General features: G+C 42.2%; 2 long non-coding RNA genes across 2 annotated transcripts; one reads left to right on the top strand and one right to left on the bottom strand.

The window, feature by feature from the left end:
- Nucleotides 1-9,573: 9,573 nt before the first annotated feature.
- Nucleotides 9,574-11,863, bottom strand: LOC142244222 (uncharacterized). The gene is made up of 4 exons (XR_012724475.1): nucleotides 11,779-11,863; nucleotides 10,367-10,478; nucleotides 9,904-10,070; nucleotides 9,574-9,627 (listed from the first exon to the last, which is right to left on the bottom strand). It is a non-coding gene; the product is annotated as an uncharacterized LOC142244222 (long non-coding RNA).
- Nucleotides 11,864-14,417: 2,554 nt separating this feature from the next.
- LOC142244221 (uncharacterized) lies at nucleotides 14,418-17,074 on the top strand. Its single transcript, XR_012724474.1, has 4 exons — nucleotides 14,418-14,502; nucleotides 15,803-15,914; nucleotides 16,211-16,377; nucleotides 16,654-17,074. It is a non-coding gene; the product is annotated as an uncharacterized LOC142244221 (long non-coding RNA).
- Nucleotides 17,075-21,947: the final 4,873 nt, after the last annotated feature.

The raw sequence follows: 21,947 nt of genomic DNA, 5'->3' as shown, positions 1-21,947 counted from the left end.
GCGGATGGAGCGCAGCATGTAACGTTTTTCTGCGCTTGGCGGAGTGTCAAAAAAACGCAACCTGCAGGAATCCGTTAGGCGTCCTTTGTTTTTATAATGGACGCCTATGGTGGCGGATTCCTTTAGAATGCGTCATTTGACGGATTCCGTTAACGCAGCTGTCTTTACACAACTGCACATGCTCAGATGTGTAAAGTCAAGGAAAAAAAACTACAACGGATTGCGTTATTTTGTACGATCTGTAGCATGCGTTGTGCCACTATATGCAACGCATCCGTTGCAAGCATCACACAACGCAATGCTACGGATCCCGTCCAACGCAAGTGTGAAACTAGCCTAAGCCAAATCCATGATTGTAAATTTAAAAGAAAAAGAATAGTTGAAAGATTGACACCAGTTCTGTATTTTGGAGGCACTCCTGGTTTAAGCCCACAAATACTGATAAAATATTGATCAAAAATACTGAATTATCAATGAGGTCTAAAGCCTCATTCAGACTTCGGTGTTGCATGTACATGTTGTATCCAGTTATTTTTTCCACAGATAAAAAAGTACTCATTATAACTATGGTGCTCCTAACACGTTCCTGATTTTCTGGTATCAAGGATGAAAAGGGTCAGTACAAGTCTATAGGTCAGTAAAGACACGCACAGCACACAGATGTCATCCATGTACATCCATGTGCTGTACGTATTTAGCATTGCAAAGTATAGGAGAAACATTGTAATTTATTTATCCATCTGTGAAAATCACTAATGACACACTAATGGTAAAAAGGGACCCACGGATGACACACTGATGCAAAACACTGTTGACACCAACACCATTTTTCACACATATGTGTTAAAATTCAGACATGTCAATGAGGCCCTAGGGACTCCCAGGTTGAGTCTACAGAGTAGCTGCTGTGTGAAGTATGCTGAAAAAGGGTAGCTAAGGCCCCTTTCACACGTCAGTGATTCTGGTACGTTTGTGCTTTTTTTTAAACGTACCAGAATCACTGACATACGCAGACCCATTATAATGAATGGGTCTGCTCACACATCAGTGATTTTTCACTGCATGTGTCTCCGTGCGGCGTACCCGCGTGTCCGTGATTGCCGCACGGAGACATGTCCATTTTTTTCTGGCATCACTGATGTCCCACGGACCACGCAGTGGTGTGGTCCGTGAAACGCGTGCCAGAAAAAAACGTGCTTCTAAAATAAAAAACATTTTTACTCACCCGGCGTCCAGCGATGCTCTCTGCAGCCTGTTCTCCCTGCTACTTCTAAGCCGTCTCATTACTGTTGCGCATATTTATGATACACGACACAGCCGACCTGGAAGCAGTTGCTGCGGGGGTCAGCGCCGGCCGGATGCTGCACCGTGGGAGCGATCAGCACCACGGACAGCGGGAGCGGGCACAGGTGAGTTAATCTCTAAGTGCAATCATGGGCCACGGAGAATGGAGCCCGGATTGCACTTAGACAACCCACGTGTGCCGTAATTCACGGCACACGGAGGGACATGTGCATGTTTTACACGCCAGTGAAAAACGTCAGTGTTTTTCACTTACGTGTGAAACGGGCCTAACTTGAACCTGGGGTCCAGCGCAAAGTATTAACTAGATAATACACAAAGAATTGTTAGATCAAAATACAAGAGAAGAACACTAAAGCAAATTATGTGTTAAACAACCATGGTTAAAACCATAAGCAGAAGCTTAATCTAAAGTTCAGAAATAGCAATCATGTACAATTCACCTGACGTATCAAGGACACAGTTAGGGTGCGTGCCCACGATCAGTATTTGCATACGTCAGCTGCGTCCAAACCGCTGTATAGTACAAGCATAGCAGATGGATTTCTAGAAATCCCATGCCCAATGCGTTTCTTTTTTCCACAGCAAACATAGACTTGCGGAGCGTTTTTCCAGACTGCAGCATGTCAATTGTTTGCTGCGGAATTGCCTGCGTTCTCCATAGGGAGAACACAAGCAGGAGACTGTAGCTCACAGAACCCTCATCGTGGGTACAAGCAGCTCCGGTCTCCTGCGGAGGAGATGCCCGGCTTCTCTGGTCAGGGCTTGCTGCGTTCTGAACGCAGCAAATCCTGATCCTGGGCACATACCCTAATAGTGGCAGGACTAAAGTCAGGAAAGCTTAAAGAGGGCAAAAGGCTAATTAGCTACAGCACAATTCCCATAAGTGGTCAACTGAACACCCTGTGCTATCCAGCATCTCTTCCAAGACCAGAGCTGTGGCAGCAGGTAGTGAGAACATAATGGCAGTGTCCTGAGCTAAGTATGGATCAGCACCTTCATTACAATCTGTTATGCTTTACTCTAAAACGCTGTAGTATTTCAGAGAAAGAAAAATTGGGCACAAGCAAAAATGTCCAGGCACAAGGAAAGGATTCCACTGGGTGGCTTTTTCTGGTTTACTCTCATCCAACACAGCTTGACTGACAGCTATCTGAGTATAGGTACAGCTCTGTCAACAGGACGGTGAAGATCCAAAGGGAACATCTCCTCAGACTTTTCCCATCCTGAGCATGTTCTTTAACTGTGGCCCCAATTTATAATTGCCTTTGTGCTGTTTTATGTCTAGTTTTGGTGTCTTGTACTTTGTATTTGTTTTCACCTAATTCATTATTCTACATGTACCTTTTTTAAGTCTACTTCATATATAATCACCTATTTTTTCCACTTTGTGGGCAGAGTTTTTTGCTTCCAAATGTTTTCCTCTGATTTATCACTTATAAAGTTGCAAAATTTGGTGCAACTCTACTCCAGTGTCCCCCTGGTATATTTCTTTGGACCTTTGTTAAAATGTGGCATCGGTTTGAAACTTTCACTCTAAAAATAAGAAAAAAAGGTTATTTGCAGGAAAGAAATCCTTTTTATTACTTTGCAATAAATTCATGACCCCCGTGCTTCATTTTGATAAATTTGGCTTAATAAATTTCATTGAATACTTCAAAACAAAACCGAAAAGTGACTTCAAAACAGTCACAAATGATGAAATATATAATAGATAATTATTTGTTGCAAGATTTTATGCACCTTGTAATTTGGGCAGCATAATTGTCTTACAAGTTCCCTTTAAGGCTATGTGCGCACTAGAAAATGGACTTTTCTTAAGGCCTCTGACACACTCACGTGAAAATCATGCACATGCCGAGAGACACGCATTTCCCCTGCGTGTTGCGTGCAGGTAAGTACGTGTCTCTGGTACGTGCGGGCCACGTGTGTTTTCCGCATGCTATCCGTGATAACATACGGAGAACAGGTTATTTACATACACACGTGGTCCTTCCTGCTGTTCGTGGTGCTGATCTTCGGTCTCCTGCCCTCCTGTCTACCCGCTGCTGCTGCTTCCGGCCGCAGTGAAGTGAATATTAAATGAGAATAATGAGCGGCGGTTGGCAGAAAGTGGCAGCAGCGGCACAGACAGGAGGGCTGGAGAAAGTGAGTTAAGTTTTTTTTTTTCTCTGACACGTGTGTTTTCTCCGGCGCGTGTCACGTGGGCCCGCATCCACACTAAATCCGTGTGGTACGGGAGCGGGCCGGGTGACACCCGTGCTGCCGGAGAAAACACTGACATGTCAGCGTGTAGAAAAACGCATACACGTACAAATGCACATGGACAAACGTTCCATGTGGTTTTACGTGTGTGCGCCTGCTACAATAGGGTAGCATTGCTGAATGTGTCTCCGTGCCGCCGGTACGTGCAAAAAATGGCAAACACGTATCGGCGGCACCAATGTGTGTTGGAGGCCTAAGAAAAATCCACACCCTCTGGCAGAATACCTCACCCGCAGCAAAAAACGCGGTAAAACCGCACTCTCGGTTTTGTAGCGGGTTGGTCCCTGCGGTTTTTTACCATTATCTATGGCAAAAACTGCAGTTACCTGCAGAAAAGAAGTGACATGCACATTAATTCCGCAGCGGAAATTCTGCGGGTAAATCCGCAGGTATAAAAAAATGCAGTGTGCACACAGCATTTTTTTTTATACCCATAAGTTTTGCTGGGGAATGACTGTAGAAATGTTAGACACATTTTCTGCAGCAAATCCTTGGCAATGTTGTGGTAAAACCCACGGTAAGGCCCTGTGCGCACGCTGCGGATTTACTGCGGATTTTGCCACGGATTTGCTGCAGAAAATGTGTCTAACATTACTACAGTCATTCCCCAGCAAATCTTATGGGTTTTGAAAAATGCTGTGCACACACTGCATTTTTTTATACCTGCGGATTTACCCGCAGATTTTCCACTGCGGAATTAATGAGCATGTCACTTCTTTTCCGTAGGTACCTGCGGTTTTTGCCATAGATAATGCTAAAAATCAGTGGTACATCCGCGTTAAATCCGTGGCAAACCGCGGTAAAACTGCGTGCGATTTCGCTACGGTTCTGGTGCGTTTTGTCACCGCGGCTGTGGGATTCTTTAAGAGGGTCCAGATTTTTCTTAAGAAAAAAGAAAGGCACTTTCTAGTGCGCACATAGCCTAAATCCGCAGCTTGCACACATAGCCTATGGAGGTCACTGAGACCTCTGTATACTGTTCATTAGATCATGGCATAATAAATACATTTTAGTACAATTAACCATTTTATTTATTTTGTTACATTTACTTAATGGCTGTATACATTCCAACTGCTTCTATATGTCAGTGATTCATTTTTGGTCAATATACAGTATGTATTATACATGTATTTACACATTTTTGTCTAGAAAGAAAGCCAACATAATTCCATACTTTTTTATTTTAACATGTAACTATTTTTTAGGAATTTAATGATTATAAAATATTGGGATATTTATTTGTTAGACTTTTCTGAAGTGGACAGTTAGTACATGATAGATGATAGATTTATCTAGATGGCTATACTTGCGGATTGTATTCAGATCATTCTTCTACCTTGTTTTGTGCAATAGCAGGGTGTCTCTTTCATTTTAAATTGCCCACAAAGGCAGGCGAGCTTTACAATCAAAACAATCAATTCTTAACTGCCTAAACTAATCAGTCCACGTTGAAAGTGACCCTTTAAATTGAGTGTGAAATTGAGAGATGGAGCTCCTTATTCTCTCTCAAGTGTAGTGCACTGTACTTGTAGAAGACATCACTTCCTTTTGTAAGTGAGTATGTTAATAATAGTGCTGCTCCTGCAGGTATTATGTGCTAACAAAACCATGTGTGCCTGGTTCTTCAGAGGGTTACTGGAAGGCAAAGCAACGCTCGGCCATCTGGCATCACCACATTGTGTATATTATCCAGATACTAATGCTTAACATACTTGTAAAGCTAACTTGTCTCTCTCTGGGCTTGATTTTAATTTGACTAATATTCCTGTTAATAATAACATCTAATTAGAACATCCATTAAAAGTTAGTAACATTAATTTAACAGGGAAACATCTAATGGAGTTCTTGAAGCAACATTGGCATGTTTCCATTTAAATTAATGTTACAAACTTTTTTAAAGGATGTCTTAACTAGGAATCATTAGTAGTGGGAATATTAAACAAATTAAACTCAGGCCTTTTATTAAGAGATTTGAGCTTTTTATTAATCAGAGTAAAGGTGCGTGTTTGTTTTTTTAGGATGCTTTTAAACCTGGCAGGAAGTAAGTTAACCCCTTAGTGACGGAGCTAATTTTCACATTAATGACCAGACCAAATTTTGCAATTCTGACCAGTGTCAATTCATGAGGTTATAACTCTGGAACGCTTCAACGGATCCCGGTGATTCTGAGATTGTTTTTTCGTCACATATTGGACTTCATGTTAGTACCAAATTTAGGACAATATTTTTTGTGTTTATTTATGAAAAAAATTGAATATTGGCAAAAATTTTGAAAATTTAGCAATTTTCAACTTTTGAATTTTTATACCGTTAAACCAGAGATTTCTGTGACACAAAATAGTTAATAAATAACATTTCCCACATGTCTACTTTACATCAGCACAATTTTGGAAACAAAATTTTTTTTTGTTAGGAAGTTAGAGGGGTTCAAAGTTTATCAGCAATTTCTCATTTTTACATCAAAATTTACAAAACCAGTTTTTTAGGGACCACATCACATTTGAAGTGACTTCAATAGGCCTAGATGACAGAAAATACCCAAAAGTGACACCATTCTAAAAACTGCACCCCCCAAAGTACTCAAAACCACATTCAAGAAGTTTATTAACCCTTCAGGTGCTTCACATGAACAAAAGCAATGTGGAATGAAAAAAAGCAAAAATTAAATTTTACCTAAAAATGTTGCTCTAACCCAAATGTATTCACTTTTAGAAGAAATAACACAACAAAATGGACCCCAAAACTTGTTCCCTACTTTCTTATGAGCACGCCGATACCCCACATGTGGTCAGAAACCTCTGTTTGGACAAATGGGAGGGCTCGGAACAGAAGGAGCAATATTTGAATTTTGGAAAGCAAATTTGGCTGAAATAGATTGCGGGCACCATGTTGCATTTACAGGTCCGCTAAGGTACCTAAACAGAAGAAATCCCTCACAAGTGACACCATTTTGGAAACTAGACCCCTCAAGGCTTCTATCTAGGGGTATAGTGAGCATTTTAGATCCACAGGTACTTCACAGATTTTGTTAACGTTACGTTGTCATATTGAAAATTTTAATAATTTTCTCAAAAATGTTGCTTTAGCATCAATTTTCTCACTTTTTCAAGAGGTAATTCCAAAAATTTGACCTCAAGGTTTGTTAACCACTTTTTTATGAGCGCGGTGATACCTCACATGTGGTCTGAAACCTTTGTTTGGACAAATGGGAGGGCTTGGAACGAAAGGAGCAATATTTGAATTTTAGAAAGGAAATTTGCCTGAAAAAGATTGCGATATAACAAAAGGAGAGAGGAAGGGCACTACCCAGTGGGATCACCTGGTATACAAAATATATGTAAGACAAAAGGAGAGAAAAGAGTATACCAACACACGGGATCACCACAATATTAGCCAATGTATATTAAATTTTTATTAGGTTATTAAAGAACCAGAACACGAGACACATGTCTCCACACTGAAAAATTACTATAAGACACACAATGACACAAGTTAAAAACATTTAAAAAGCCATAGGCATAACAAACATGTCCGCCAGGAACCAGAAATACAATCATGTACAATTTCTTTATATATAATTATAGTAGGGGCACTCCAATCATTAGTATACAAGGCCCGTATCCGGTATAGAGAAATAGTAAATGTGAACAAGTGCACTAAAGTCCACAACAATGTATAATTAGCAGCATATGGTAAATTTTAACATGGAAACACTTGTGCAGATAAACACATCTCCAGTTATAGATGAGCAGTATAGGCTTTTATAGAAAATTACTAGTCTATATGGGCACAAGAACATCCCAGTGCTGTATGAGTGGTAACATATAGCGAGTCATAAGATAGAGACGCTTAGATTGTACTGATATACAAAACCTATGCTATATACATAAAATGATATAGATCCATAGCACAAAGTACATCCAGGTCCCCATCGATACACAATAGTGCTATAACCACAATGCCTTCTCACAGGTGTATCCTGAAAAGAACGCCTATTAAGTGCAAGATGACATAAATTCAGAAAGCAATTCTATCTGCTCAGTAAAAATGCTCATATTATGCTGCCACATATAGCCAGAGTCCTGGATGCTTCAAGCTACCACTGATATATACGGTGCAATTGAGAACAGCAACCAGGCTACAGGCAATACAGACCCGGACCTATATCCATCATCCCATATAGTACATAGCAAGCATGCTGGTGGGGTGGATGAGAGGAGCGACCCAAGGGGTTCCTGGCATGGACACCCCACGCGTATCGCCACGTATCCAGTGGCTTCCTCAGGGGAAAAGAAGGCGATGTGACATGGCCATGTGTGTCCTTTTTAAGGAAGTGTAATCAGTGCTTACCCGCAGCTGCACGATTTTTCGTATTGGAGGTGAACCTCCGATGGCGGCCGCCATCTTGTTTGATCACATGATGTGGAGAGCGTCCTCCCCCATCTTCTACTGCGCATGCGCGAGTCAAATATCGCTTAGATAGACACAAAATGTGTTCAAGGAGCAGCGCTTCTCCTTGCTATCTATTAGCGAAATTTATAGCTGACAAATGGTTATTATATTTCCAAGCGCATCGCAATATGCTAATACCTTTAGTAACACAGTCCATACTATGCGCATGCGCTGTTTAGATAGAGGGGAAAACAAAGATGGAGTATTAACCCCTTTGCTGCTGGAACACTTTAAATGTCAGCAGATTCGCTGTTTACTTTGAAGAAAATTTCTCAGAAGAGCACGGGCTAAAATAAGCAGAATGGCATATCCATTAGGAGAATTCTATCATGTATTACATCGATGCAACATGTCCATAAACACCAGTGAGTCCTCCACTGGTTAATACAAGATGCCGACATCCATGACCCATAGAGTAAAGCTAGATAATTCCAGCTAACAGAGTTATATGATTCTTGACAAAAAACAGATCACCAGAAGATGGATAATATCAACCATAGGTCAAGGGAAAAAAGAAAAACGCGGTAAAACCGGTAAAAATCACACAATATAAAGCTAGATAATACCAGCCAGTAGAGTTATGTGGTTCCTACATAGAACAGAAAATTAGATATCGAAAAATGGATCTAACGGACCCAACTTGGGGAAAATCATTAGATGTTAAATGATAACGTATATACCAAGCATAATTATTTATGTAGTTCTTCCATAGAGAAGAACACCGGGTGTCAAGTAAATGTAATAGACCCAGCATAGAGAGAATTATTAGATGTTAGAGCATGACATATACACCACCCGTGCCCTGGTTCACACATGTCACACACAATACATCGTGGATACGTATAGATTCCCAACGACTACAACGTATTACCAAGGCATATAAGTTCCCATCGACTAGAGTGTGTTATCAAGGCATAGAGTTATGTTAGTTAGTATACGGTCAAAATGTTGTAGTATCAGATGTCTAAAAAAGACCAATAAGTATCCATCAGTGATGGCTCATACTTATAGCCATCATGGCATCCCCAAGGATACCATCAGATGTATATGTTTGAGATGTAAGAACAAACAGAGATTGGAGTGGCACGCGGATTAGAACAGCATGCAAGAGTGACATGTATATAAGATATAAAATATCACCCAGAGGCACACGGGAGGTTAGTGAGATCTCATATAATTAACCCGAGTAATACCAGCAGATGGAATTGCCATAAACTAGATTAATATATACGGTCAGTACAACCAGGTGGAATCCAATGAAACCAGAACAAAAAGCACAGGGGGAGCCCACTCTTTGCCACATACATGTGTGACACGAGAAATCTTATAAGATACCACATTAGTATTGTGAATAGCAAAAAACAATACTAGGGGTGCTCCCCACAGCTGAAGTAGCTTAATAACATCCCGGATGTCCTTGTAGTATAGCGTCTACTCCCACATTTCCCATATGCTCATCCGTCCATAATATGTATATTCAGGGTAAAGTCTCTAATATCCAACGACGATAAGTCTTGTCAGATAGAGAAGGGTCCTTTATGGTTCTTCTTAATTCCCTGTTCCATGTTCTCTTCTTATCCTCTTCCTAGTTTCCCCATACATGATCTTCTAGATGGGGAAAAGGCAAATGGGCTTTAGTAAAAAATGGTGGAATTCATCAAATAGCATTATAGAACCCTGTATAGAGCAACTCCTCATTAAGACCATGTGGGGCTAAACTCTTAAGGGTATAAATCCACCTTGATTCTTTTTTAAGCAATTCTTTAGTAGCATTCCCACCTCTAATGTTCTGTTTGATTGAGTCCACAATGAGCACTTTGACTGTAGTATACCGCCCTTTATGGTGCATAAGAAAATGGGAGGCTACTGAGGTCAGCACCTTACCCTTTTTCAGGTCGGTTTCCGCTGTATTTATGTTGGAGAAGTGTTGTTGTATCCTCTTCCTCACTTCCTGTGTAGTTTCACCGACGTAGATTTTCGGGCAATCGCAGACAAGGATATAGATGGCATTCCTCGTACGACAGTTGTAATAGGATCCGCAGGTGATTCGTCTAGGAAAGATCGGTAAAGAGATGGAGTCACTTGCCAACATGTATGGACACACTGTACATGCCCCACAGGGAAATGTGCCCTTTAGTCTTATGCCCGTTCCCAAACTTTGTGTTGGTCTTGAGAAATGGCTCTTGGAGAGGATACCTCTCAGATTCTGGGCACGTCTTGCTACTAGATTAGGCTTATCTCCAATAAAAGGGGTCAGTTTTTTATCACTCAAAAGTATGTCCCAATTATCTTGTAAAAGTCCATATAGATCTTGCCATTGATTATGGAAGGGGGTGATAATACTCACTGTGGTTCGCTTATTTCGTAGTCTTGGTTGTAATAGAGTATGTCTTGTCATAGTTCTACAGGCCTGTAGAGCTCCGGAGACCACTTGTTTTGGATATCCCCTTGCGCGAAATCTGTTGGTTAGATCAGAAGCGTGTATTTCGAAATCAGATTTGTCACTGCAATTTCTTTTTACCCTCATAAATTGGCCTTTGGGTATCCCGTTCTTGACATGAGTGGGGTGGAAACTATCATAGTGTAAAAGGCTGTTAGTAGCCGTTGGTTTACGATATAATGTGGTAGTGATGTTCTCTCCTACTCCCTTAGAGACTCGCAGGTCCAAAAATTCCACCGTCTCCCTGGCTATGCTGGAGGTTAGCCGAATATTAAGAGTGTTATCATTCAGGGTGGCAATGAAATTTTCACAGTCCCCCCGAGATCCAGACCAAAAGAACAGGATATCGTCTATATATCTGAACCACCGTATCACATGGGATTTATAGTGCTCCAGGATGTACACCTGTGTCTCCTCCCACCACCCTAAAAAGATATTAGCATAGGGTGGCGCACAGCACGCCCCCATAGCGGTCCCAGATGTCTGCCGGTAATATTTTCTATCGAAGACAAAATAATTTTTATCCAATACCAGATGGAGAAGGTCTAGGACAAAGGAATCGTGTCTTCTATTGCCGGTGGTTCTACGGTCCAAATAATATGACACTGCTCGTAATCCTGCCTCATGGTCAATTGAAGTATACAAGGCTTCCACGTCAAGTGTTACCAACAAAGTACTAGATGGGACTTTAAGTTTGGTGAGCTGTTCAATTAGATGGGTAGAGTCTCTAACGTAAGATGGTGAGGATTGCGCCAAAGGCTGGAGATAAAAATCCAAATATATGCAGGGCCTCTCGAACATGCCACCAATTCCTGACACTATTGGTCTGCCCGGAGGTTCCGGGCGACCCTTGTGAATTTTAGGTAACATATAGAAGGTGGGTATAACTGGGAACTTGGTTGTTAAAAAGTTCCTTTCCTTCAAGGAGATTATGTCATGTTCGTGAGCCGTAGAAAGCAATCCATCCAGTTTCTTTTTGAAAACACAGGTAGGGTCGGAAGGTAATACCGTATAACACTCAGTATTAGAGAGTTGTCTCATAGCCTCTCTTAGATACATCTCAACTGGCCACAAGACCACGTTTCCCCCTTTGTCTGCCTCTTTGATGATAAATTCCTGATTGTTACTCAATTTGGACAGAATCCGCCTCTCTTCCGCTGTAAGATTATTACCCCTGTTGTTATCGGGTTTAAGCTTCTCAATATCCTTACAAATTTTATTGAAAAAGATCCCTACAGCGGGACAGAGGCTGAGGGAGGGTGTGGCCTGTGATAGGAGGCGCCTTGTAAATGGTATTTTTTGGCCAGAGTCTCTCTCACCTTCTTCCAGTAGATCCAAAAGGTCACTAAACACCTGGCGATCTTCCGGTGGGAGTGTATCCATCAGGTCAGGGCGGCTGTAGAGGTACTTGAAAGTGAGCTGTCTGCAAAAGAGATATACATCTTTAATTATAGTGAACTTGTCCATTTTGTTCATGGGTGAAAACGAAAGCCCCTTAGCCAATAGCCTGCTTTCCACATCGGACAATTGATATTGAGACAAGTTCACTATTTGTAAGTCACCTTCATTACCTTCTACCAGTTTCGTCTCCGGCTCCTCGTTTCCCTCTGAGGGGGCGATTGCCAGGGATGGATTCTCCTGTTTCTCCTTTTGGTATTTGATTTTCCGGCGACCCCTCCTAGTGCGTTTTCCTGATCGCTGGTATCGGTGGATAAAAAATCGCTCGAGGAGGGCTCCGAAGCTGCAGGAATGACATCTATTTCTCTACCAACCGGTCTACGCTTATTGCCTCTGTGAGACCACCTATAGGCTCTATTTTCGGCATAGTCATTTTTATCCCTCTGGAATTTATTTTTCTTACCCTTAATAACATCCCTTTCAAAATTGTCAAGGATTCCTTTGAGTTTATTTTGAAAAGGAGTTACGACTGTTTGTGGGTCCTGCTGGCGTAGAATGTGCTCTTTGTTGTTAATCTCTTCCTTCAATTGTGTGAGTAACACACGATCGTGGTCGATTAGCATGTCTAAGATAATAAATGAGCACGTCTGCAAGCCCTGCTCCCAAGTAATTCTAAACTGGGGGTCCGTCTCCCAAGCTGGGAATATTTGTACCCTCAGACCTCTAGGTGTAATCTTAAGTTTTTTATATTCTTCTAGGGTCCTAATATTCCACCATATTTTTACCACTCTTTTATGCAGATTAATTAAGTCCTGCATAAGTTGTTGATTCTCGTCCTGGGGCCCTGTTGGCCTCCCCAGAACGCCAGAGCTTTCAGACGTGCCAAATACATCAGAGGATTGGTTAGACCAAGCCACCTCCCTTGCTGCTAGATCCATGTGAAAAAAGGTTCTGGTTTTAGGTTGTGCCAAAATACCTGGGACAACACAAATTTTATTGGGAATATCTAAGAAGTCTATATATATACATAGAATTCGAACAACCCAAAATTTAGAGTGTGCCTCCTTCCGAATGGTTGTGCAGAACAACCGATAAGGATATAACAAAAGGAGAGAGGAAGGGCACTACCCAGTGGGATCACCTGGTATACAAAATATATGTAAGACAAAAGGAGAGAAAAGAGTATACCAACACACGGGATCACCACAATATTAGCCAATGTATATTAAATTTTTATTAGGTTATTAAAGAACCAGAACACGAGACACATGTCTCCACACTTTTCAGTGTGGAGACATGTGTCTCGTGTTCTGGTTCTTTAATAACCTAATAAAAATTTAATATACATTGGCTAATATTGTGGTGATCCCGTGTGTTGGTATACTCTTTTCTCTCCTTTTGTCTTACATATATTTTGTATACCAGGTGATCCCACTGGGTAGTGCCCTTCCTCTCTCCTTTTGTTATATCCTTATCGGTTGTTCTGCACAACCATTCGGAAGGAGGCACACTCTAAATTTTGGGTTGTTCGAATTCTATGTATATATATAGACTTCTTAGATATTCCCAATAAAATTTGTGTTGTCCCAGGTATTTTGGCACAACCTAAAACCAGAACCTTTTTTCACATGGATCTAGCAGCAAGGGAGGTGGCTTGGTCTAACCAATCCTCTGATGTATTTGGCACGTCTGAAAGCTCTGGCGTTCTGGGGAGGCCAACAGGGCCCCAGGACGAGAATCAACAACTTATGCAGGACTTAATTAATCTGCATAAAAGAGTGGTAAAAATATGGTGGAATATTAGGACCCTAGAAGAATATAAAAAACTTAAGATTACACCTAGAGGTCTGAGGGTACAAATATTCCCAGCTTGGGAGACGGACCCCCAGTTTAGAATTACTTGGGAGCAGGGCTTGCAGACGTGCTCATTTATTATCTTAGACATGCTAATCGACCACGATCGTGTGTTACTCACACAATTGAAGGAAGAGATTAACAACAAAGAGCACATTCTACGCCAGCAGGACCCACAAACAGTCGTAACTCCTTTTCAAAATAAACTCAAAGGAATCCTTGACAATTTTGAAAGGGATGTTATTAAGGGTAAGAAAAATAAATTCCAGAGGGATAAAAATGACTATGCCGAAAATAGAGCCTATAGGTGGTCTCACAGAGGCAATAAGCGTAGACCGGTTGGTAGAGAAATAGATGTCATTCCTGCAGCTTCGGAGCCCTCCTCGAGCGATTTTTTATCCACCGATACCAGCGATCAGGAAAACGCACTAGGAGGGGTCGCCGGAAAATCAAATACCAAAAGGAGAAACAGGAGAATCCATCCCTGGCAATCGCCCCCTCAGAGGGAAACGAGGAGCCGGAGACGAAACTGGTAGAAGGTAATGAAGGTGACTTACAAATAGTGAACTTGTCTCAATATCAATTGTCCGATGTGGAAAGCAGGCTATTGGCTAAGGGGCTTTCGTTTTCACCCATGAACAAAATGGACAAGTTCACTATAATTAAAGATGTATATCTCTTTTGCAGACAGCTCACTTTCAAGTACCTCTACAGCCGCCCTGACCTGATGGATACACTCCCACCGGAAGATCGCCAGGTGTTTAGTGACCTTTTGGATCTACTGGAAGAAGGTGAGAGAGACTCTGGCCAAAAAATACCATTTACAAGGCGCCTCCTATCACAGGCCACACCCTCCCTCAGCCTCTGTCCCGCTGTAGGGATCTTTTTCAATAAAATTTGTAAGGATATTGAGAAGCTTAAACCCGATAACAACAGGGGTAATAATCTTACAGCGGAAGAGAGGCGGATTCTGTCCAAATTGAGTAACAATCAGGAATTTATCATCAAAGAGGCAGACAAAGGGGGAAACGTGGTCTTGTGGCCAGTTGAGATGTATCTAAGAGAGGCTATGAGACAACTCTCTAATACTGAGTGTTATACGGTATTACCTTCCGACCCTACCTGTGTTTTCAAAAAGAAACTGGATGGATTGCTTTCTACGGCTCACGAACATGACATAATCTCCTTGAAGGAAAGGAACTTTTTAACAACCAAGTTCCCAGTTATACCCACCTTCTATATGTTACCTAAAATTCACAAGGGTCGCCCGGAACCTCCGGGCAGACCAATAGTGTCAGGAATTGGTGGCATGTTCGAGAGGCCCTGCATATATTTGGATTTTTATCTCCAGCCTTTGGCGCAATCCTCACCATCTTACGTTAGAGACTCTACCCATCTAATTGAACAGCTCACCAAACTTAAAGTCCCATCTAGTACTTTGTTGGTAACACTTGACGTGGAAGCCTTGTATACTTCAATTGACCATGAGGCAGGATTACGAGCAGTGTCATATTATTTGGACCGTAGAACCACCGGCAATAGAAGACACGATTCCTTTGTCCTAGACCTTCTCCATCTGGTATTGGATAAAAATTATTTTGTCTTCGATAGAAAATATTACCGGCAGACATCTGGGACCGCTATGGGGGCGTGCTGTGCGCCACCCTATGCTAATATCTTTTTAGGGTGGTGGGAGGAGACACAGGTGTACATCCTGGAGCACTATAAATCCCATGTGATACGGTGGTTCAGATATATAGACGATATCCTGTTCTTTTGGTCTGGATCTCGGGGGGACTGTGAAAATTTCATTGCCACCCTGAATGATAACACTCTTAATATTCGGCTAACCTCCAGCATAGCCAGGGAGATGGTGGAATTTTTGGACCTGCGAGTCTCTAAGGGAGTAGGAGAGAACATCACTACCACATTATATCGTAAACCAACGGCTACTAACAGCCTTTTACACTATGATAGTTTCCACCCCACTCATGTCAAGAACGGGATACCCAAAGGCCAATTTATGAGGGTAAAAAGAAATTGCAGTGACAAATCTGATTTCGAAATACACGCTTCTGATCTAACCAACAGATTTCGCGCAAGGGGATATCCAAAACAAGTGGTCTCCGGAGCTCTACAGGCCTGTAGAACTATGACAAGACATACTCTATTACAACCAAGACTACGAAATAAGCGAACCACAGTGAGTATTATCACCCCCTTCCATAATCAATGGCAAGATCTATATGGACTTTTACAAGATAATTGGGACATACTTTTGAGTGATAAAAAACTGACCCCTTTTATTGGAGATAAGCCTAATCTAGTAGCAAGACGTGCCCAGAATCTGAGAGGTATCCTCTCCAAGAGCCATTTCTCAAGACCAACACAAAGTTTGGGAACGGGCATAAGACTAAAGGGCACATTTCCCTGTGGGGCATGTACAGTGTGTCCATACATGTTGGCAAGTGACTCCATCTCTTTACCGATCTTTCCTAGACGAATCACCTGCGGATCCTATTACAACTGTCGTACGAGGAATGCCATCTATATCCTTGTCTGCGATTGCCCGAAAATCTACGTCGGTGAAACTACACAGGAAGTGAGGAAGAGGATACAACAACACTTCTCCAACATAAATACAGCGGAAACCGACCTGAAAAAGGGTAAGGTGCTGACCTCAGTAGCCTCCCATTTTCTTATGCACCATAAAGGGCGGTATACTACAGTCAAAGTGCTCATTGTGGACTCAATCAAACAGAACATTAGAGGTGGGAATGCTACTAAAGAATTGCTTAAAAAAGAATCAAGGTGGATTTATACCCTTAAGAGTTTAGCCCCACATGGTCTTAATGAGGAGTTGCTCTATACAGGGTTCTATAATGCTATTTGATGAATTCCACCATTTTTTACTAAAGCCCATTTGCCTTTTCCCCATCTAGAAGATCATGTATGGGGAAACTAGGAAGAGGATAAGAAGAGAACATGGAACAGGGAATTATGAAGAACCATAAAGGACCCTTCTCTATCTGACAAGACTTATCGTCGTTGGATATTAGAGACTTTACCCTGAATATACATATTATGGACGGATGAGCATATGGGAAATGTGGGAGTAGACGCTATACTACAAGGACATCCGGGATGTTATTAAGCTACTTCAGCTGTGGGGAGCACCCCTAGTATTGTTTTTTGCTATTCACAATACTAATGTGGTATCTTATAAGATTTCTCGTGTCACACATGTATGTGGCAAAGAGTGGGCTCCCCCTGTGCTTTTTGTTCTGGTTTCATTGGATTCCACCTGGTTGTACTGACCGTATATATTAATCTAGTTTATGGCAATTCCATCTGCTGGTATTACTCGGGTTAATTATATGAGATCTCACTAACCTCCCGTGTGCCTCTGGGTGATATTTTATATCTTATATACATGTCACTCTTGCATGCTGTTCTAATCCGCGTGCCACTCCAATCTCTGTTTGTTCTTACATCTCAAACATATACATCTGATGGTATCCTTGGGGATGCCATGATGGCTATAAGTATGAGCCATCACTGATGGATACTTATTGGTCTTTTTTAGACATCTGATACTACAACATTTTGACCGTATACTAACTAACATAACTCTATGCCTTGATAACACACTCTAGTCGATGGGAACTTATATGCCTTGGTAATACGTTGTAGTCGTTGGGAATCTATACGTATCCACGATGTATTGTGTGTGACATGTGTGAACCAGGGCACGGGTGGTGTATATGTCATGCTCTAACATCTAATAATTCTCTCTATGCTGGGTCTATTACATTTACTTGACACCCGGTGTTCTTCTCTATGGAAGAACTACATAAATAATTATGCTTGGTATATACGTTATCATTTAACATCTAATGATTTTCCCCAAGTTGGGTCCGTTAGATCCATTTTTCGATATCTAATTTTCTGTTCTATGTAGGAACCACATAACTCTACTGGCTGGTATTATCTAGCTTTATATTGTGTGATTTTTACCGGTTTTACCGCGTTTTTCTTTTTTCCCTTGACCTATGGTTGATATTATCCATCTTCTGGTGATCTGTTTTTTGTCAAGAATCATATAACTCTGTTAGCTGGAATTATCTAGCTTTACTCTATGGGTCATGGATGTCGGCATCTTGTATTAACCAGTGGAGGACTCACTGGTGTTTATGGACATGTTGCATCGATGTAATACATGATAGAATTCTCCTAATGGATATGCCATTCTGCTTATTTTAGCCCGTGCTCTTCTGAGAAATTTTCTTCAAAGTAAACAGCGAATCTGCTGACATTTAAAGTGTTCCAGCAGCAAAGGGGTTAATACTCCATCTTTGTTTTCCCCTCTATCTAAACAGCGCATGCGCATAGTATGGACTGTGTTACTAAAGGTATTAGCATATTGCGATGCGCTTGGAAATATAATAACCATTTGTCAGCTATAAATTTCGCTAATAGATAGCAAGGAGAAGCGCTGCTCCTTGAACACATTTTGTGTCTATCTAAGCGATATTTGACTCGCGCATGCGCAGTAGAAGATGGGGGAGGACGCTCTCCACATCATGTGATCAAACAAGATGGCGGCCGCCATCGGAGGTTCACCTCCAATACGAAAAATCGTGCAGCTGCGGGTAAGCACTGATTACACTTCCTTAAAAAGGACACACATGGCCATGTCACATCGCCTTCTTTTCCCCTGAGGAAGCCACTGGATACGTGGCGATACGCGTGGGGTGTCCATGCCAGGAACCCCTTGGGTCGCTCCTCTCATCCACCCCACCAGCATGCTTGCTATGTACTATATGGGATGATGGATATAGGTCCGGGTCTGTATTGCCTGTAGCCTGGTTGCTGTTCTCAATTGCACCGTATATATCAGTGGTAGCTTGAAGCATCCAGGACTCTGGCTATATGTGGCAGCATAATATGAGCATTTTTACTGAGCAGATAGAATTGCTTTCTGAATTTATGTCATCTTGCACTTAATAGGCGTTCTTTTCAGGATACACCTGTGAGAAGGCATTGTGGTTATAGCACTATTGTGTATCGATGGGGACCTGGATGTACTTTGTGCTATGGATCTATATCATTTTATGTATATAGCATAGGTTTTGTATATCAGTACAATCTAAGCGTCTCTATCTTATGACTCGCTATATGTTACCACTCATACAGCACTGGGATGTTCTTGTGCCCATATAGACTCTAGTAATTTTCTATAAAAGCCTATACTGCTCATCTATAACTGGAGATGTGTTTATCTGCACAAGTGTTTCCATGTTAAAATTTACCATATGCTGCTAATTATACATTGTTGTGGACTTTAGTGCACTTGTTCACATTTACTATTTCTCTATACCGGATACGGGCCTTGTATACTAATGATTGGAGTGCCCCTACTATAATTATATATAAAGAAATTGTACATGATTGTATTTCTGGTTCCTGGCGGACATGTTTGTTATGCCTATGGCTTTTTAAATGTTTTTAACTTGTGTCATTGTGTGTCTTATAGTAATTTTTCAGTGTGGAGACATGTGTCTCGTGTTCTGGTTCTTTAATAACCTAATAAAAATTTAATATACATTGGCTAATATTGTGGTGATCCCGTGTGTTGGTATACTCTTTTCTCTCCTTTTGTCTGAAAAAGATTGCGGGCACCATGTCGCATTTGGAGGTCCCCTAAGGTACCTAAACAGCAGAAACCCCGCACAAGTGACCCCATTTTGGAAACTAGGCCCCTCAAGGAATTTATCTAGATGTTTGGTGAGTACCCTGAACCCTCAGGTGCTTCACAGAATTTTATAACGTTGAGCCATGAAAAAAAAAAAAAAAATTTTACCACAAAATTGTTATTTCAACCAGGTAGCTTTTTTTTTTACAAGAGTAAAAGGAAAAAATTCAGCATAACATTTATTGTGCAATTTCTCCTGAGTTTGGCGATACCTTATATGTGGTGGAAATCAACTGTTTGGGCGCATGGCAGGGCTCGGAAGGGAAGGAGTGCCATTTGACTGCAAAATTGGCTGGAATCAATAGCGGACGCCAGGTTGCATTTGGAGAGCCCCTGAGGTGCCTAAACAGTGGCGGTCCCCCACAAGTGACTTCATTCTGGAAACAAGACACTTCAAGGCGTTTATCTAGGTGTATAGTGAGCAGTTTGAATCCACGAGTACTTCACAGAATTTGATAAGCTTAGGTTGCCATATTGAAAATTTTCATTTTTTTCACAAAACTGTTGCTTTAGCATCAAATTTCTCACTTTTTCAAGAGACAACAACAAACCGTGGACCCCACAGGTTGTTATCCAATGTCTTATGAGCACAGGGATACCCCACATGTGGCCAAAAACCTCTGTTTGGATAAATGGGAGGGCTTGGAATGGAGGGAGCACCATTTGAATTCTGGAAAAGTTGAAATAAATTGCGCGCACCATGTCACATTTGCAGGGCCCCTTGGGTACCTATACAGCAGAAACCCCCCACAAGTGACTCCATTTTGGAAACTGGATTTTATTCAGGAGTATAGTAAGCATTTTGAATCCACAGGTACTTCACAAAAATGTTGCTGTAGCAACAAATGTCTCACTTTTAGGCTATGTGGCCATGATCCAGCGACACGGCGTCTAGTACACAGTGTCAGCCTCCTGCAGAGATGTGAGTGTTGTCCACGGGAGAACGCAGCTGCCCATGCCCACGATTTGGGTTCAGGCTGCTGTGGAGCTCTATTCTACCTGCAGAGAACACTCATCTCCACAGCATAAATTGACATGCTGAGGCTCGGGAAGCTGCACCAAGGGTCGGTTTATACTGCGGAGAAAAGAAGCACATTGGGCATGAGATTTCTAAAAATCCTTCCACTGTGCTTCTACTGCACAATGCAGCGTTATGGACGCAGGGAAAACAATCTGCGCCCAAAACGCTGCAAACCCTGATTGTGGGCACACAGCCTAAAATGCTACAATGGATGAATGGATAGATGTCAAACCAATATAACGTCCCATCCCCTGCATATTCTAAGCTGGCGCCCTTTAGTTCCTTTCATGTGGCACTAAAGGGTGCCTAGCCTTGTATTTAGCCCTCCAAAAAATTAATAATTAAAATAAACGACGTGGGGTCCCCCCTATTTTTGATAGCCAGCTAGGGTAAAGCAGACAGCTGTAGCCTGCAAACCACAGCTGACAGCTTCACCTTGTCTGGTGATCAATTTGGAGGGCTCCCCAGGCGTTTTTTTTTAAAAAAAAAAAAACGTGCGGTCCCCCCCAAATTAGATCACCAGCCAAGGTGAAGCGGACAGCTGGGGTCTGGTATTCTCAGGGTGGGAAGAGCCATGGTTATTGGACTCTTCCCAGCCTAAAAATAGCAGGCCGCAGCCGCCCCAGAAGTGGCGCATCCATTAGATGCGCCAATCCTGGCGCTTCGCTCCAGCTCATCCCGCGCCCTGGTGCGGTGGCAGACGGGGTAATATATGGGGTTGATACCAGCTGTAATGTCACCTGGCATCAAGCCCTGGGGTTAGTGATGTCACGGCATCTGAACAGATACCCGACATCACTAACCCAGTTAGTAATAGAAAAAAAAAAGACAAAAAAAAAATTTATTTGAAAAAACACTCCCCGAAACATTCCTCTTTTACCAATTTATTGAAAATAAAGAAATTCCGGTCGCTGTAATTCATTTTGGAGGTCCCACGCCGGCTCTGGATCTTCTAGAATATGGGGGGCACGTTCAGGGAACGTATCCCCCATTTTCTGGAAGAGCAAGCTCTCCATGAGCAGTGTGGGTGCAGTAATCTGAGAATACTGCACTCACACTGCCCCGGTCCAACCTAGGGCAGAGTGACCTGCAGTAACCTCATTCCAGAATATGAGGGGCACGCTCACAGAACGTACCCCCCATTTTCTGGAACAGCAGTCTCTCCATGAGAGGAGTGTGACTGCAGATTACCGCACTCACCCTCCCCCGGTCCACAGTGGAGTAGCCTGTGCAGTTGCGACGTCAGCAGGATCCCTGCTTGCAGGGATCCAGCTGACAGCCGCTGTCTGCGCATGCGCCGCCAGCATTGAAGAAGGAGGCGGCGTGATCGCGGGACGGAGCGGCAGACCGGTAACGTATAACCGGGGGCTTGGGGGGGGGGGGGGTGACGGGGGGTGACCTAGTGGGACCTGGGGACACCTTTCTGCCGCATGTGACATGTCACATGCGGCAGAAAGAGC

Source organism: Anomaloglossus baeobatrachus, chromosome 6 (genome assembly GCF_048569485.1).
Source record: "Anomaloglossus baeobatrachus isolate aAnoBae1 chromosome 6, aAnoBae1.hap1, whole genome shotgun sequence".
Lineage (NCBI taxonomy): Eukaryota > Metazoa > Chordata > Amphibia > Anura > Aromobatidae > Anomaloglossus > Anomaloglossus baeobatrachus.
This window is presented reverse-complemented; position numbering and strand designations above follow the sequence as displayed.